This window comes from Macrotis lagotis, chromosome 1 (genome assembly GCF_037893015.1).
Source record: "Macrotis lagotis isolate mMagLag1 chromosome 1, bilby.v1.9.chrom.fasta, whole genome shotgun sequence".
NCBI lineage: Eukaryota > Metazoa > Chordata > Mammalia > Peramelemorphia > Peramelidae > Macrotis > Macrotis lagotis.
In genome coordinates this window covers 53,793,981-53,813,521 of record NC_133658.1, presented here as the reverse complement: position 1 = coordinate 53,813,521, position 19,541 = coordinate 53,793,981, and the positions used below count along the sequence as shown (strand labels likewise).

The 19,541-nt window shown below is 40.6% G+C and overlaps 1 long non-coding RNA gene across 4 annotated transcripts in view; it reads left to right on the top strand.

Annotated features, from left to right (window-relative positions):
- LOC141498324 (uncharacterized) overlaps positions 1-19,541 on the top strand; it is a 343,106-nt gene that overhangs the window by 216,458 nt on the left and 107,107 nt on the right. For 3 of the 4 annotated variants that reach the window (XR_012471611.1, XR_012471610.1, XR_012471607.1), the window contains exons 1-2: positions 154-322; positions 15,168-15,281. This is a non-coding gene — a long non-coding RNA (uncharacterized LOC141498324). Of the gene's footprint in view, positions 1-153; positions 323-15,167; positions 15,282-19,541 lie in introns of those variants that run through there. The other variant, XR_012471613.1, reaches the window with a different exon arrangement.

Sequence of the window (19,541 nt, the reverse complement as noted above, 5' to 3'; positions counted from 1 at the left end):
GTGAAATCAAAACAAAGATAATGACTTCATAATGAGGAGTAGAAGGTCTGATTGTCACATTGTATTGTGGTTGTTCATGCTTTGTTCTAGAAGAAGGCCAATGGCATCACAAGGATGATGTCTTGGCATGCAAGTGAATTGGATTGAAGTGAATCAGAGATGGTCACATAGGTTCAAGAGAAAGGAAACACAGGGAGAGGTACAAGTTAGGCCATTAAACTTAACTGGAGAAATGTCTGAGAATTGATTGTAGAATTTGAGAATTTAAGGGAGATGAAGTGTATGATCACTCCTGAGCACAAGAAGCTGAGAAGAAATAGAGGTACAGGTCTGAGAATTTGAAAACATTTAAGAGTTGTGAGACCAGGGCATTTGCTGGGGGGGGGGGTGGCATTAACACACATACTGAAGTTCTCAAATATAAGAGCCGAGGGTTGAGTTGGAGAGAAAGATTTGACATATTGGTTTTGATATGTTTCATATATGATTTTTCATCTGTAAAATTCAGAGGTTTGGGTTAAGATCTTTTGGTTGATTCAGACTATTTCAAACTGTGGTATGTAAGCCCATTAGAATGAAATGTTGCATGACATGCTTTACTCCCTCCACCCCCCGCCAACATACACACTGCTGATTCTTAAAAAGATGGAATACATGGTTATCAGTAAGGCACAATCTCCCTTGATATCATCTGAGATGGTGCCGGATTTCTTTTGGAAATTTTTCTAATAAAACTATTGCAAACAGTTTAAAATCCTGCCTAATCAGTTTAACTGCTTCCTTCTTAAATGAGCCATATTCCTTGAGCAAAATGGTCTCCAAATGATTAATTTTAAAGTTTAAAAGTCTAAATGAGAAACAAGACAGGGTGATCTTCCAAAGAAAAGGAAACCTTTGTCTTCAGGTATGATTTCGGAGGTCTTGGAAGAGCCCTCTCCCAGATATTTATCCTACTGGGCTATTATAGGACTTGATAGTCTATCATCAGGAAGTCATACAATAAGCTTTTTTTTTGTTAGTAATCTGTTACCTGCAAATATTCCAAATATTAAGCTACCACCTTAAACTGCAACTGGCTAACAATTTATTAAGTGTTCATTCATCAAAGTTTACTAACTCTGGCAATCACTTAAAATGTACTACTTCTCAGATACCTGGTACATCTAGGATTCTAGTTGGTAATGGTGGGCAGGGGGAGGGTTCAGAAAACTCTCAGAAAGGAGAGAATGGATTGACAAAGAGAAATTCTCTGAGCCAAATTAGATGAGAAACCATGTGAGGATTGGTCTAATCCTTTGATTTCAATGTTAAAGGGAACAACTCTCAGTGAAGAAATTTCCTCTCCAGATGCTAACCAATGACTCTTCTACACTTTATAACACTTGTTTTGCCTTACCTGGGGCACTGTGAAACAAAGATTTGCCTAGGGTTATGTGGTCCATGGGTGTCAAGGTTGGACTTGAACCTGCTTTCTTGATTCTGACTCCAGCTCTCTTATCTGCAGTTGCCTCTCCCCTGTCCAGACCAGCCAGCTTAGAGCATTTGTGTTCCCAGAAGGCTCTGAGGCACCCTTATAACTTTATATGAGTAGACAGTGATGGTAGGGCTTATTTGCTTTTTTCCCTTTTATCCCCAGGACCTTTGCTTATACTTGTTGCTGGATCAATACTTGTTGAATTGATAAGGCTTTCACTTCTCCCCATTCCCCTTTCATTTCATTTTGTCTCTCCCAAATGTGGGTCCCACCAAAATCAGATCTTCCAAACATGAACTGACTTCATAGTTCTACCTCTAACTCTCCCGGGAAATGGTTTTCACTTGGGCTTCTGAATTGTGTGCTAGAACAAAAGTCAACAAATATGCCAGAGTTGACAGAGAGGCTTCTAGACTGGATGTGTTGAAGGATGGATGCATCATCTGTCTCTTGTACACACAGGGAGAATTTGAGATCTAGCCAGGGTAGGAATAAATTCTATGGTATCATTCATCTGAAGAGTAGGAACAAAGGCTCTCCACTTTGGTGGAGTTCACTGGTCTCACTGGCATCAACTGTAAAGTTTCCATTTTGACAATAGGGGCCCATTGCTCTTTTCCTAATTGAGAAGTATTGAGGTCAAATAAAATGACTTTTCTATAATCTTTTTTGGGTTCCATTTTCTCACCTTTTTTTCTGAGGTCCTTCTCTTCTCTTATTCAGGGTCATTGTTCTCAAGGACACTGAACCTGCAGATCCTAAGGCATTGGAGATGCCTTAAAATAGCCATTTGATGCAGGAGGGGTAAAAGGGAATTCATTATCAGCCCTTCACACTTCACATTACTTTAGCAATATGTGGGTCACCTAGCCCTAAGAGAAAATGACTGAAGGTCTCGATTTTTGGAAGGGTGGGAAAGGAAGACAAAGGAAGACAAAGGAAGAAGAGAAAGGGGTCAGACTAGAGGATATCTACAATCTTTTCATTTCTAACTTCAGTGGTTCATCTCTAATGTAACAAAGGGAAGGAAGGTCAAAAGAGATATAGAAGCAGGCTCTCTGACTTTTCCAAGGGATGCCCATAACCTAGCCTAGCTTATCAAATTCTCGATGGGAAGTTAACAGGATTGAGAAGGTCTCCCTACTGTGGGACTGATGGAGGGGGGAAGGGACTGAATGAAAGTGTTTCCTTTGCAGATGGTAATTGTTTAGTGGTTTGTTATCCTCTGAGGAAGTACAGCCCTCTCCTCAACAGAAAGTTGTGGCAATAATCAACACTCATGTTTACATTTCGCATGAACTGAAGCCATCACAAGCCCCTTAAGGCTGTAAGCAAATCTTTATTCCAATCAGATAAAGGCAGAAATGATTAGGATGGAGTGCAGATTTATATTGGCTTGACAAACAAGGAAGGTATAAAAGTAGGAATTTATGCAGAAAAGTTGTAACACTTTTTTTTCTTGGCAGTTCCTGGGTCAGACATGTGCAACCAATGGGGAGCTTGCAAAAAAAAAAAAAAAAGCGAGTCGCTTCTGTGAAATCTCCAGTTCTAAGATTGATTTTTCCCCTGAGGCATCCAATTCCTTCACATTCCCTCCTTTTCTGTTGAACATAAAAGTGTTTACTTACAGCAGGATCCTACTGTGTTCTTGCAAGAGGAAGTGAGGGTGGTGGTAGAGAGAGCCTTGGATTTGGAATGAGAATGATGTGAGTGCTAATCCTGTCCTAATTAGCTATGTGACCCCACCTAACCCTTGTTTGCCTCAGTTTCTTCAACTGTAAGATGGAAATAATAGCACTTACCTCTAAAGGTAGTTGTGAGGATTTAATAAAGTAATCTTTATAAAGTACTGGCACCTAGTAGATATTTAATCAGTACTAGTTTCTGTCCTCCTCATTTCCCTCCCTCCCTTCCTCCCTTTTTTCTTCCTCTCTCCCTTCCTCCCTGTCCTTTCTTCCCTTCCCCTCTTTTCTCTCTCTTTTTCTCTCCTTTCCTCTCTCTCCCTTCTTCCCTTCCTTTTTTCTCCCTTCCTCCTTTTCTTCCTTCCTTCCATCCTCTTTTTCCTCTCCTTTCCTCCTCTCCCTCCCTCCCTCCCTCCCTCCCTTCCTTCATTCCTTCCTTCCTTCCTTCCTTCCTCTCTCCCTCCCTTCCTTTTTCCTTCTTTCCTTCCTCCTCCCTTCCTTCCTTTTTCCTTCTTTCCTTCCTCCTCCCTTCCTTCCTGGATGAGGAATTAGGAAGTATTGAAAAGAGATGAATGGGCTATCAAAATAGTGAAAAAAACAAAAACAAAGAACAGGAGTCATAAGACCTGTGTTCAAGTCCTGACTCCACCATTTATTAATTGTCTGATTTGGGACAAATTAGTAGATGGCCAAAGAGCTTCTAGCCTGGGAATCCTTATTGTGGCTCCTTTGCAGTCTGGGCAAGCTATGGACCCATTAGAAATGTTTTAACATGCATAAAATAAGATATGTACGAATACAAAGGAAACCAATCATGTTAAGGTTTGGTTTTTGAGGGTTTTTTTAAGTTTATAGACTCCAGTTTAAGAGTCCTTAAGTAGAAGCCTTTCACCTTGTAGTTTAGGAATTATAGGTCCATAGAAGTAATGGTGTCTGCCCTAATCCCAAAAGTAGCTGAATCAGGATTTCATGGTCTCTGAGACCATGAATCCAATCTGTGATTGAACAATTAGCCTCTCACATAATGTCTCCACAAAGGTCATCCTTTACTGTGGGGAACCATTGCCCAAATGCATCCCCTTCCACTTTGGGATTTGACAGATCAGGAAGGCTTGCCTTCCTGAAGTTGAAATCGGCCTCTTTTCAATAGCTCCCTCTTCATCCTTCTTCTGCCCTTGGGGATGAAGCAGAACAAATGCAATCTGTCTTCTATGAGGCAACCCTTCACCTCCATGAAGAGAGTTATCGATCAGTCCCACTGTCCCGAGCACCCCCTTTGCCAGGCTCAACATGCCCAGTTTCCTAAGTAGATCATAAAGCAACATCACCTGTTTTCTCACCATCCCCATTACTCTTGTCTGGATTCAGTCCAATTTCTTGATTTAATTCCTCAAATGGGACACCCAGGCCTGAACACAGTATACCAGGGCTTGACCAGGTAATAATACAGTTGGATAATGACCTTCATTATAGATTCCAGTCCCTTGTAATGCATCTTAAGAAAGCATCGGCTTATTTTTTTTTAACTATGAAATACAATTAATTTCTTTTGAGCTAGTAAGTTCTTTAAGAACCCTAGATCTTTTTCAGAAACTTCAAATGCTTAAAACCTATTTGATTCTGGGCAAGGCAATTAACCTATCTGCCTCAGTTTCCTCATATGCAAAATAAGGATAATAGTAGACCTGGAGTCAGCAAGACCTGAATTCAAATCCAGCCATCAGACTGTTATGGTGTCATTCAACAGTATCACTTTAACCTCTGTTTGCCTCAATTTCTTCAAATGTAAAATAGGAATAATAATAATAATAATAATAATAATAATAATAACACTTACCTTCCAGCATTGTTGTGAGGATTAAATGAGAAAATGTTTGTAAAGTGTTTACTATAATAATTGGTTTTAAAAAAAAAGTATTTCCATCATAAATGTTTGCCCCTTCCCTTCCCCTCCATACTTCCAGGTTGTTGTAAATGTCTATTGAGATGACATGAATAAAGTGCTTGAAGTTAAATGGATACTGGGGCCGATGTGGGGGGGTGTATAATGCACAAACTCATCTTCCTGGGTTCAAATCCAGCCTCTAATATATATTAGCTATGTGACCCTGGACAAGTCATTTCACCTTATTTGCTTCAGTTTCCTCATCTGTAAAATGAGTCACATAAGGAAATAACACTCCAGTTTCATTGCCAAGAAAACCCAAATGGGGGTCACAAAGAGTCAGAATGAATGAATGCAAAATGACTAAACAGCAAGAGTACACAGAGTGGGGTCATGTGAGAAAAAGTTGGAAGAGTAGGGATGCCCACTGATGGTAAATGGTAATTGTAAACAGTGCCTGGTCAAATATAAACTTTTCTTGGCAGACAATAGGGAGCTTTTGAAGACTGCAGATGAGAGGAGGTACACAATCGAATGTATGCACAAGGAACATCAGTCAGGAGATAGTATAAACTAGGATCGGTTAGGTGGTTCAGTGGATAGAGCACCGGCAGGAAGACCTGAGTTGAAATCAAACACTTCCCAGCTGTGTGATCTGGGGCAAGCCACTTAACCCTTACTGTCTCGCATCCAGGACCAGCTCCACTCATGCTGGTCTGACCCAGATGGCTCCAGAGGAGAAAGTGAGGCTGGTGACTTAGCACAGTCCTCCTCTCACTCAGATCTAATTCACTTGCTTGTCATGGCATCACCTCCATGATCCCGTGGTCTTCTTCCAGAACAAAGGAGCATCAGTATTAACATCAGTAGGAACTATGGACTAGAGATAAAGAATTCTCCGGATCCTCATCTCTAAGACAGCTGCAAGGTGTGAGCTGCCTTCCTCTGCAGGTGTTCAGGAGGAGAGCCTACGACAAAGGCCCCTGCAAATGGAAATGAGAGTGTTTCTGCTTCCAGCCAGCTCACACTGTTCCAAGATACAAAAGCATCCACTGAGCTGAATATCCCATTTATTAGACTAACATTTGCTCTTCGATCCTAGGATTAAAGATTGGTGGTTTCCCAGAGCTTCAGGCTTTATATCTTTTAAACAGTACATACCTGAGAATAATCTGTACTAAAATGGAATGAAAAAAAGCAGAGATGCTAACAGGCAATCACTTAAAACTATTTAGATAGTAATCTGGAAGCATTCATTCTGCCACCACAGGATGGAAATTGGGAGGAGGGAGACACATTTCAGTGGCTGCTTGGGTTTGCCTTCATCTCACCCACTTCAGGACACTGATTGATGCTAATGACCCTTTGTCTTTTGTAAAGGGCATAGGGTCTCTGGTTTTCTCTTTAGCCCCATGTACCTGAGAATGATTTCAGGAAAGACAAATTCTACCAGTTCCCCCTACCAGTAAGCTTGTTTTGTTAGAGGATTTCCATGCAGGCCAGGATCACCGTCTTTGGGAATGAGCAGTCTTGAGTTCTTACTTTGACTGCACCACCCCACTGATTTTTCGACTTTGACCAAATGTCTTCCCCTTCCTGGGTCCCTGTTTTCATCTCCTCAAATGAGGAACAAAATGCCCACTGTGCCTCCTTCACCTGGTTCAAAAGAAAAGAAGATGTGGAACAGACGCTGAGCTGAATTTAACTTTTCAATATCTTCCTTGAAGACCCTCTCTAATCCTCACTGTTATGGGTCACACCCTCATTGTGAAGATGTGATAACTTGGGTTGACAACCAGTGGAGATCTGGTCAGGGCTCTCCAAGGCTTTGGCCCACTAGGCCTTAGTTAAGCCTCTACTGAGTGCTGGACACCATATCAGGCAGTAGAGATACAAGAAAGACGTGTCAGCTCATGTCCTCAAGGAGCTTACACGCTATGGGGGGGGGGTGTCAAGATGTACATCTAGAGATATATTTGAGATTGTTACAAAAACAACAAAAAGTGTTTTTAGAGGAAAAGTTAGCACCTAAAGTAAAGGGGAAAGTGGTGAGTCAAATCAGCAAACATTTATTAGCCACTTATAGGTAACAGGCTTTGTGTTGAGTTCTGGGGACGTAAGGAAAGGTGAGGGCAGTCCCTGCCTCCAAGGAGCTCACATTCTAATGCAGAGAGAGCACGTGAGCTACCAGGTAATACAAGATGAAGACAAAGTAGATGGAAGGTAGTGGAGAAGGAACTGGAGGAGTTGGGGAGAAGGAAAGGCTTCCTGGAGAAGGGGGGATTTAAGGTGAGTTGTGAGGGAAGGCAGAGGTGAGCAAAGAAGGCATAGCAGGCCTGGGGTCAGGGGATGCAAATACTTGGAGGTGGGACATGGGAGTATCTTTTAGGAGAAATAGTAAGAAGACTGGTTTAACTGAATTGGGGAACAAGGCATGTTCAAAGACCATCATCACCAAGGACTGACTGTTCAGGGAGGATTAACATTGGTCCCAACACTTCACATTACCTAGAAGGGCCCCAGACAAATGCACTGGGGAAGACAATGCCCTCACTGAAGTCATACCATCCCCCTTCTTTTGAAGTTCCAAATACACATGTGTACACATACACACATTGTTAATATTCAATGGAGTATATTGAAAGCACACATAGTGAATATATATTTGTATGTTATATTTAAAAATATATTCTAAATATGGATGCCATAGACATGTATAGGCACCTACATACTTATAGCTGTTGTTTAATTATATCAGGCATGTTCAACTCTTCCTGACCTCACTTGGGATTTTCTTGGCAAAGAAATGGAGTGAGTTGCTATTTCATTCTGCAGTTCATTTTATAGATGAGGAAACTAAGGCAAAAAGGGTTGTCTAGGATTATATAGCTTTTAAGTGTCTGAGGTGGAATTTAAACTCAAAAAGTTGAGTCTTCTGAACTCAAGATCTCTACGCTCTCTGCTGTGTCACTTAACTGCCATAGATATCTGTTTATATGCTTTTATAGGTATATATATATATATATATATATATATATATATAGTGTATATATATGTATGTAAATATAAACATTCATATGTGTGTGTTTGTGTATTGCATGGACAAAGGACAGCCAGGTGGTATAACAGATAGCACCAATCCTGAAGTCAGGAGGTCCTGAGTTCAAATCCAGCTTCAGTCACTTACTAGCTTTGTGAGCTTGGGCAAGTCACTTAACCCTGATTGCCTCATGTCTAGCATCATCTTCAGTTGAGATGATGGCCAATGGATCCAGATGGTTCTGGAGGAGAAAGTGAGGCTGGTGAGCCCCACTCATTCAAATCCAATTCACATACTTATCATGGCATCACCTCCCTGATGTCATGGGCTTCTTTGAAAACAAAGGACAACCCCCCCCCCACCTGTTCAACCATTGCCAGTTTTTCTCAATGATGTACATATAAGAGAATACAATGAGGGCTAAAATTCCAATAGTTGTATTTGGGGAACTGAGTCACACTGTCTCATGCTATGGACTTTCCAGCATTTCCCAGAGTTTGAGCCCTGCTCAGGGACATCTGTGGCCACACCCAGAGCAGATGCTGGTGGGATAATGTCAGAGTGTAGAGCATCCACCAGCCTTAGGTGATTAATATTCATCAAAAGAGTCATGGCTTAGGTTTAAAGCACTCTCATTTGTTTCACGAGGAAATTATTTATTTGGGACATGTGATGGTCTGGAGTAATGGGACCCAGACTTTGTTTTCTTAAACCTCTGTCAGTGGGTTGGGATGGGATGCTGATGATCCTTGGTTCTCAAGAGGTAGCTAGGCAAGGCAGGGAGTTGATGTTTCCTCCTTGGATTGTTTTTTAGACTATGGAAGGTGTTTGAAAGGGAGTGATAGGGAGTGACAAGGGTCCATAAGAGAGCCCTGAAGAATGTTGTTTCAGGACTGGAATTGTGAGTGGGGTAGCCTAGGAATGCCATTCTGGGACTCTCTGGCTCTATACCAGTATCCAAGAGATTGAACAACCTGCAAGTGATTAGCAGTCCTGTGGCCTGGATTCCCAGGCTAAAGCTATTCGAATTCCCACCAGGGATGGTTCAACCCCAGAGTTGATGTGCCCCACCCCACCACCACCCCCATGCTGGTATGGCTCAGTCACCTACTGTGCTTGAGATCAGAATACCAATCCCAGAATTTTAGAGCTTGGAAGCCCTCAGTAAACAGAATTGGATAAAACCTCTCATTTATCATACTTGTCATTGGTTAGACTCTTTTATGGGACACTTGGTTTGGTTTGGGAACCTGGGGTTTAAAAAGCTGGAGAGAACCTGGAGAAATTTCAGAAACCTATTAAAGCAATTTAATGTTTGAAAAACATGGGAATGTGAGGAGTAACTGGGATCATTTAAACCGGGGAAGAGAAGACTCAGAGGTGATCTACAGAGAGGAAAGTCAACTGTTTTCCATTTCTACTGTTGATATCTCAAGAGGAAACTGGCTTAAGTGGCAGTGCATTGGGGTCAATTAGGTATGATAATGAACTTCACAGGGAGGGTTATGTAATTTTTTTCTGGGGGAGGAGTCTTAGAAACAAAGACTGTTTTCTTCTGTCTTTGATGGTTTGGGAAGCTCTGCCTGAGGCAGATAATTGGACTAGATGACCTCTCCAGAACTGATCTGCAATCATGACCATAGCTGTGTGTTTGGTTAAAACAATAAATAGCTGGGGATGTGAAATGAAAATAGATATTGAAATCTAAAATACTTGGTTTCTTCACTAAAGGGGTGATTGGAATGACTCATTCTTAACTAAGACATGGAGCTGGATACTCTTTGCTTCTTCCACCCCCACCCCCAGTACTTCTGGGTGCTGCCTTGTTCAGAGGTAAATATATTATATTTTAAAGGAAATGCCAAATCCTCCATGTCTTCACCCTCTCCAGACTTTAATTCTGACTCTCTCAGCTTTCTCTTCTTTACCTTCACTTCTTTTTTAAGTATTATCTTTTTTTATTTGAAAGTGAGCTCCTTGAGATCAGGAATGATAGATGGCTTATCATTATCTTGACACAAGGCTAAATAACAACACATGACTTTGTCCCAGAGAGAGAGAGAAAAAGAGGACTTGGTACAGAATAGGTTATTCAGGAACCTTCCTTCATTTACATTCCTCTTCATTGGAAAGTCATTGATTTCTACAATCAAGGAACTAGACATGTGAGCAAATTCTAAGGAATAAAAAAGAAAGCCTAATATTGAGGGCTGGGTGGTCTTTCACACCTTGTTACTTAGTTTTATCTTGGGTATCTCTGTGTGCATATTTCTGTATGTGATATGGTTGTGTAAACAGGGTACATTGAGGTATGAGTGTTTTGGTTACCTGCTATTTGCCCTTTGTTTTTGAAGAGGATCATGACATCAAGGAGGTGTTGCCATGACATGCAAATAAATTGGATTAAGTGATGGAGGACTTAGCAGTCACCAGCTTCATTTTCTCCTCTGGAGTCATCTGGGTCCAAGTGGTCAGATTTGGATCAGGATGACTGGAGATGGCCCTGGATGTAGTGGAAGACCTTGTTGTTTTGTTAGTCTTTAACAGGTCTCAGTTTCACTGAAACAGCACCCATTCAGTGGTTAAAACTGAGTAAGAAAGAAACAAGACAAAGAATGACCTCTTTTATGTAGTTAAAAAAAATCAGTCTGGCAAGGGACATCAGGGTTTCTGACCAAAACAGAAACAATTGCTATTTACATTCACTCCCAGCCATTCCGGGCCCAAACAGTTTCCAAGTGGAACTTGGTCTGGGATCTATTGTTCAGAAGTCAATAAGATCCTGAGTAATTTGGGGCTGGTAAACATCAAAATATCTTGTAAGATTTCCACATTAAAAATTTGCATTCCTTTGGGCAGAGTACTCACAGGTAAGGGTGTGATATCCTATGTGAAGAGAGAGAGAGAGAGAGAGAGAGAGAGAGAGAGAGAGAGAGAGAGAGAGAGAGAGAGAGAATGAGAGTGAGAATGAGAGTGAGAGAGAGAATGAGAATGAGAATGACAGAGAGAATGAGAATGACAGAGAGAATGAGAATGACAGAGAGAATGAGAGTGAGAGTGAGAATGAGAATGAGAGAGAGAGAGAGAATGAGAATGAGAGTGAGAGAGAGAATGAGAATGAGAGAGAGAATGAGAGAGAGAATGAGAAAGAATGAGAGAGAATGAGAAAGAATGAGAGAGAATGAAAATGAGAATGAGAGAGAGATAATGAGAATGAGAGAGAGAGAATGAGAGAGAATGAGAGGGGAGGGAGGAAGGAAGGAAGGAAGGAAGGAGGGAAAGAGCTATCTTGTACAAGCAACCAACAGTGAGTCAGCTCCTGCTACTCTTATGTGTTGTTGTTTAGCCTTCCTTCTCTTTTGTTACTTAAAAGAACCTAGAGAGAAAGGCAGCACAGGATTAGCAACAGCAAGAAGGGAGAGATGGAGATGTCGGTAGGCTAGTGTGGCATATTTTCTAGAGTCAATGGAACCTAAAGAACTTTGATTTTCAATGTGTTATCCAGAGTAACATCTAGAGGAGAATGGCCAGGATAGCAATGGGATTGGAGACTGTGGATGGACTTTAAGAAATTATGATATTTCACTTAGAGAAGACTTGGAACAGATGAGGTACAGGATCATTTTTAAATGTTTGTACTTATAGCACATGGAAAAAGAACTAGAATTATTCTGTCTGGCCATGGAGGTCAGCACTAGTAGCAAAGAGGGAGCAAGTCTCCTATAGGTACATTTAGCCTTGAAGTTGGGAAAAGCATCCTATTCATTAGAGCTAAGACAATGAGGAGCAAGCTGTCCCTGGAAGCAGAATGAACAGTTTCAAGAGGCAACGGGTTTTCCCTTAGACCCAGAACCCCTCAGAAGACCATTTGCCAAGGATGTTAGAGAGGGATGAATAACAACTTCCTGCCATCTAGATCAATTTATCGTTCCTATGATTATAAAGATATTCCCCCTTTGGCAAACAATCCTCCATGTAGTAGTAATAGTAGTAGTGATGGTGGTGGTGGTGGTGGTAGTGGTGGTGGTGGTGGTGATAGTGGCAGTAGTAGTATCAGTAATAGTAGTGGTAGTGGTAGTAGTAGCAGTACTAGTGGAAGTAGTAGTGGTAGTGGTAGTAGTAGTGGTAGCAATGGTGTTGGTGGTAGTGTTAGTAGTATCAGTTTCAGCAGCAGTAGTAGTAGTAGTAGTAGTAGTAGCAACAGCAGTAAAAACAGCAGCTCCAGGAGAGGAAGAGGAGGAGGAGGAGGAGTAATGCCATTTACATGTCACTTTAAGTTTACAAAGTGCTTTATAATGATCATCTGATTTTATTAGCACAATGATCTAGGAGGCAAATGCCATTACTAGAATTATTCCTATTTTACAGACGAGGAATCTGAGGTTGACAGAAATGGTTGCTTTATGCTGGATCACATGGTTAGCAACATCTCAGGCTGGATTTGAATTCAGATCTCCCTGGTGCTGGGGCGTGCTTTCTACTGAACCACCCAGTTGCCTTAGTATTTGTCTTTTCCTAGTAGAATGTAACCATCTTGAAAGGCAAGGACTGTCCCAGTTTGGGGTGTTTATATTCCCAGACATTGGCTCACAGTAAGCACTTAATAAGAAATGCTTTTTTATTCTTTAGTGTTGTAAAGGGAGTTTACAGGGCAGATGGGCAGGGAGGGACTCTGAACGCTATTCCAGCTCTGAGAATTTGGGATTCTGTCAAGCCAAGAGATCTCTTGTAGGTAATCTCAGTTAAGATTACTGATAACAGAAATTCTCATTGAGTTTCATTGAGTTAAAAAGAGAAGATTTAAGAATTTTCTTTTTCACTTTTCTTGCTGCTTTGTCAATTCTAGTTGAGCCCTGTATTAAGCTGTCTTCTGCATCGCCAATGATTGACCGCTAAGCGAGTCTGACCTTGGGTAAAAATAATCAGATTTATTCATCTCTTTTTCTTCCACATGGCCCACATTGCAACCATCTGCTTCTCAGGTCTCTTTTGAATTAATTCTTTGAGTCCCTACTTCCCTTCTAAAAAGGAAGGATAAGGTATTAATCAATAATGAATTAAGGCTGGATCTTTGCCAAGCCTATTTGTTTATTATTAATAAGAGCTTCTAAAAAGTAGAGAAAACTTCAAGGATAAAAGAATCTGAGACAACCAATAAACATTTGTTAATTATTGACCGTGTCACAGGTGATGGGGAAGTGAGGACAAGACGGAAATAGCCCCTGATGTTAACGAACTTACCTACTGTTGGGGAAAACAACAGATTCAAATACAAATATGTATTAAATATTTACAAATTAGGTATATAATAATTATGGAACTGGAAGAAGCTCTGATAAGAACATCATGGCAGAATGATGGCCAAAATTTGGGTCAGAGGGCCCAACATCTTATGCTTTCTTCATTCATATCATCGTAAGTGTTGTTGTTCAGTGCTTTGGCCATGTTCAATTCTGGGTGACTCTGGGAACTATATCATGCCAATATTGCCCCGTGAGATTTTCTTGGCAATGATTCTTCCATTTTCTTCTCCAATAGATTGAGACAAACAAAAGTTAAGTGACTTGCCCAGTGTCACACAGCTAATAAGTGTCTGAGACCAGATCTGAACTCAGATCTTACTGGTTCCAGGTCCAGTATTCTATCCATTATGGCACCTTGCGGCTGCCTACCATTGAGGTAACCCTGACCTATTCAATAGATAAGATTAGGCTTTGTTCCGAGTTAGTAATAGGTCTATTGTTATTGTTCCTTCTGAAAAATGAGCATAAAATAATATTTATACTATGAACGTAATAGGGGTGTAGAATTGGAAAGAAAGTAGGTGACCATCAATAGAAGAATAGCTGAAATAATCTTGTGATGGGAGCATAGTAACCATAAAAGATGTGTTTGGGTGGGGGGAGTTTTCAGGGAGGAGTGGAGGGAAGGAGAGAGAACAATCATTTATTAAGCACCTATTATATACCAATACTATGCTAAGCATTTTACAAATATATCTCATTTGATCCTCATGATCATGGGTAAAATGAGGTACTGGTTCTAATCTCCATTTTATAGTTGAGAAAACCTAGGCAGACAGAGATTAAATGATTTTTTTTTTCCCAGGGTCACACAGCTAATAGATATCTGAGGCAGGATTTGAATTCGGATCTTCCTGACTCCAGACCCAGCATTCTAACCGTCATAACCACCCACCTTCCATAAAACATAACAAATGCAAGAAATTCAAAGAAACTTTAAATGAATTCATCCAGAGGGAATTAGAACCAAGACAGTTTATACAATGACAGTAATAATGCAAAAGAAAACAATGAGAGAGACTAAAACTCTGTAGTAATGGCAACTTCCTCCATCATGGTGATATGACACGAGTTGCCATAAGAAATTAAATGGAAATTTGGGAGTTTTGCAGAGGCCAAAGATGACATACAAAAGCCAGATAGCATAGAGTCTAATACCAATTACTTAACCCAAATTTTACAATAAGTTATTGTAAATACCCCACAAAAGAATCAGAAGAAATTCAGAATTCTTCACTGATATGAAAGGATGACCAAAAACATTTATGCAGATTTTTCCAGATTCTAAGGGTGCTGTGCCCCATACCCTTCCCTGGGCATGTGGAAGAAATGATTTTCATAAGGACCGGAGGACTGGAGGTGAACTATGCTTTCTACCTCTCAGCAGAGAGAAGGTGGGCTCTTGGTATGGAATGAGGCATACACTGTCACATAAGACCACTGAGTTGGCTGTTTTGTTCCATTACTTTGTTCCATTTGTGCCATTTCTTTGTTTCTTTGTATTTAATGGAAGAGGGAAAAGAAATGAGGCCATTAAGAAGTTTAATGTTTAAAAGTCAGAGTCCTCCCTGACGAGGTTTACATGAGTCAAAGAAACTGATGGGGTCTTCTCATGCACCGAACCCCTGTTAAAAACATTTCAAAAGAAAAGGGGAATTATTTGTAAGTGCAAAAAAAATATAAATATGAACTATTATTTTAATATTTTTGTAGCTACGATTGAAGTCTAACTCTCTGGAACTTGACCTACCCTGTTATTCCCCTCTGTTGTTCCTTTTCCCAGACTTCTGTACTGGCATCATTTGTCTCCAAGCTTTACTGCTGCTGAAACCCCAAGGACAAAGGGACGGGAAACAGGATTGTTCTGGAACAGTCTGGATGTTATTCCACGGAGCATGTGAGAATACTTAATGTCCCCAATCACCCCAACCACTCTTGTTTACCATGGCTGATACTTCTTGTAGTTCAGAAAACAGGGAACTTGAGCCCTTCTCCCCTAGACTTTTTGCCAGTGGGCATGGTATGGGGCTTTGGCCACACTTTCTTTTGTCTTGGAGTGAACACAGCTGTAAGGTTTGACCCCACTAGAACAGTTAATGCTCTGTCAGAACTTTGGAGGGTGGAATGGTCACATTCAGAGTCTCTGGAATGCTTGAGAAGTATGAACTTTGTGACTCAACCCATTCCCCCCTCAAATTGCTCATCCTGGTAAATTGGCTCATAAGTACCTTTTAAAAAATACCACATCCCAGACTTTAAGAGATGGGGTTAATCAGTCAGTCAAGAAACATTTATTTATAAACAAAAAATGTTTACTATATGAGAGACATTGTGTTAAGCATTAGGTATAGAAAAAGAGGCAGACAGCTCTCCACCCTCACCCCCAACCTTGAACAACTCATACTCTAATGGGGGAGAAGCATGCAAACAAATATATACAAATAAGTTATATATCCATTAAATAGGAAATAATTAAAGGAAGGCACTGGAATTAAGAAGGATGGAAAGGCTTCCCAGAAAATGAGGTTTGAGTTGGGATTTAAAAAAATGCAGGGAGTTCAGTAGTGAGAACAGAGAAATGAGAAGTTTCCAGATATGGAGAGAAAATATTCCAATCCAAGAGATGGAGTAGCTGGCTCATGGACAAGCCAGGAGACCAGTATCACTGGATAGAAGAGTACATGTCAAGTATAAAGGTGTAAGAAAACTATAAAGGTGAAGAGTCAGGTGGGTGGGTTATTGGAGGTTTTTGATTGCTAAGCAGAGTAGTTTATCATTTATCCTGGAAGTGATATAGTCATTGGAACTTATTGGGAAGGGAGGTGACATGGTCAGATTTATGCTTTAGGAAAATAATTTTGGTGGCTCAATGGAGTGAGGAGAGACATGAGGCAGACCCACCACTAACTATTGCAATTATCCAGCCTGAAGGTGATGAGGTCAGCACCAGTGTAGCAGTGTCAAAGGTGAGAAGGAGGCATATCTGAGAAATATTGCAAAGGTGAGATCAAAAAACCTTTGTAAGGGCTTGAATATGGAGGACAAGAGATAGTGAAGTATTTGTATATGGGGAAACTCAAAGGATGATAGTGCCTTCGAACTTGCACATGTGGAGTTTCAGATATCTACTGCTTATCTAGTTCTGGATTCTGAAAGGTAATTGGAGATGTGAGATTAAAAATCAGCAGAAAAGTTTGAGTTAGATAGATTTGAAAATCTACTCATAGAGATGATAATTAAATCCATGGAAGGTGATGATATCACCAGTAAAGTAGTCTGGAGAGATAAGTAAAAAGGACCCAGGTCAGAACCCAAGGAAACAAAGGGTGCAACCTGGCTGAGAACCTAGCAAAATGATACTGAGATGGAACAATCTGATACGAGGAGAATCAGGAGAGAATGGGGTCCTGAAAACCTAGAGAGAAGAGAGTATCAAGGAGGAGAGAGTAATCATTAACATCAAAGGCTACAGAGACATCAAAAAAATTGAGATTGAGAAGACTATTGGATTCGACAACTAAGATCACGGAGAGCAGTTTTGGTGGAATGATGAGGTCAAAAGCCAGATGACAAGGGGTTAAGAAAGACATGAGAATAGAAAAAGTGGAGGCATCTCTTGAAGATGGTGTGTTTGAGAAATTTAGTTTCAAAGAGCAGAAGAGATATTGGTTAAATAGGGGATAGAAGGATCAAGGGAGAGTTTTTTGAAGATGGGGGAGACATGGCATGTTTGTGGGCAGTAGGGGAGGACAAAATAGATTTTTTAGATAGATTAAGTGACAGAATGGCGATGACAGGGGATTCTGTTGAAGGAGATGGGATGAAATAGAATCACTTGTGTAAGTAGGTCTTGGTAAAGAAGGACCTGAAATCAGGAAGATTTGAGTGCAAATCTGGTCTCAGGCACTTGGTAGCAATGTGGTCCTGGGCAAGTCACTTTGCTCTTATTTGCCTCAGTTCCTCATCTGCAAATTGGGGCTCAAGTGGAGAACCCCACAATGCGATTGCACAGAGTCAGATATGATTGAACATCGACAACAACAATGACATAATATGAGATGAGGTGGAGGTGCAAAACAGGCAGCTCTTAGCAAATAACCTCATTTTTTTTCAGTGAAATATGTGTCATGGTTCTCAACTGAGAGGGGAAGAGGAATGACATGGGAGGGACGAGGTAGTATCTAAAGGTTTAGAAGAGCCACTGTGGAGAATGGGGGAGTGAGTTGGTAAGACAGGATAGAGGAAGGATGGCCTAACAGCACTGAGGGCCCAGTACAGCATGTATAACATAAATTTATGGTGGGCCCAGTCAGAGTAGTCACATGATTTTCTCCACCTTCATTCAGCAAAGGTGGTAGATGGTGAGAATGGTCCAAATATGAGGCTTGGCAAGACGCAGTCAGTGATATTATCAGGCCAGGCAGTAAAAAAAGAGAGGGCAGTATAGAGTTGAACCAACAGGTTCACCAAAAGGTTAAGAGGGGGGAAAAGAGGAGAGAGCGGTTATTACAGGAGTGAGAGTCTAAAAGAGAACTGATGGATTGGTGAAGGAAAGCAGAGGGAGAGGTGGCAAGTCAATAGATTGTAGTCAGGTAAGTGGATTGCAGAAGTCTTAAATATGGAGGTAGTACATTTGTCAAGAATGTCAAGATCAAGGATATTGCCATCGTTGTTTGGGGACAGCTCTAATTATTAGGAAGCTTTTCCTTCCATTAAAGATGAGAAATAATTCTCCCTCCTTCTACTGTTGTCCCCTCACTCTGCCCTCTGGGGGTCACACAGAATGGATCTAATCCACAAAATAGTCCTTCAGCTATTTGTAGCTAGCTGATAAATCTTCTCTTTCCCAGGTTACACATTCTCAGTTTCTTTAATGAATCCTTTGATGACTTATTCTCCAATTCTCCTAACTTCCAACTTCCTAGCTGCCCATCTGTGAAGTTGCTTAATCTTGTCAATGTTCTTTCTAAAATATGCTGCTCAAAACTGAGTTGGTACTCTAGGTACTGTCTGACCCTAGTGGAGCTATTTTACTGAGAGCCTCAAGAAGAAGGGCAAATATCAAGAAGGAAGGGCATAAGACTATATATGTAGTCCTATTCAAAGTAGTGACTGTTCAGTAAATAATGAATAAAGCACCATCTCCTTTTACTAAATTTGAAGTCAGAGGAGCTGGGTTCCATTCTCTGTTCAAAACTTGTTACCTGTGAGACTTTAACTCACACAAGGGAAGGATCAAAGTCTAAAATGAGGCATGGCATGAGGAAACCGAGGCAAGGAAATTCAAGGCAACGGATCCCACCAGATCTCAGTTACCTGGGATGAGAGAATGGGAAGGAGGAGACATACCACCCATCTTGTCTAGAAAAGTCATTTGCCTGAACTTTGGGACTAGAACAGGAAGAGGAAGGGAAGGGTCAGTGAAGGTTCTCAAGAGAAGCTGCTTTTGGACTTGTCACATCCAAACAAAAGAGTAGAGCTTTGCAAGGAACTTGTATATCATAAAATTCAAAAAAGTTTAATAGGAGGAAAAGAGAAGCTCCACAGCTGGGCAGTGTTCTCAAAGTTCTATCACAAATCAGTACCCAAGTTTGAATCCTTCCTTAAATATTTACTAGCTATATTAATATTATTAAACTAAAAGTAGTAACTAAAATTATCCCTTAAATATTTACTGACAAACAATTAAATAAATAAATATTTAGCTGACAAAACACTTAGCTGTTCATAGCCTCAGTTTCCTCTTCTGTAAAGTGGGGATAATAACACTCTACCTACTTCACAAGGTTGTTGTGAAAAAGTGCTTTGCAAATATTTCTGGTGGTGCATACAGCAGGTGACTAATAATTTTTGGTCGAATCAGATTTATTTAAATTGGCAAGATAAAGCATGAAGGAGCATATGAAAAGCCTAGCAACATAAGACCAAAGAAAAATGATTGATTAAATGTCCAACTGAGCAGTACAGAGGAGGCTGGCAGTAGTTCAAAGGTGTGGCTGAGAAATACTGCTAGAATAATAATTAACTTTAAATAGCTCTTTAAGGTTCACTAAACAACACATTATCTCATTTGATCATAACAGTAACTCTGTTAGTTGAATGCTATTGATCTCCATCTTACAGATAAGGAAACAAGCTAAGGGAAGCGAATTGACTT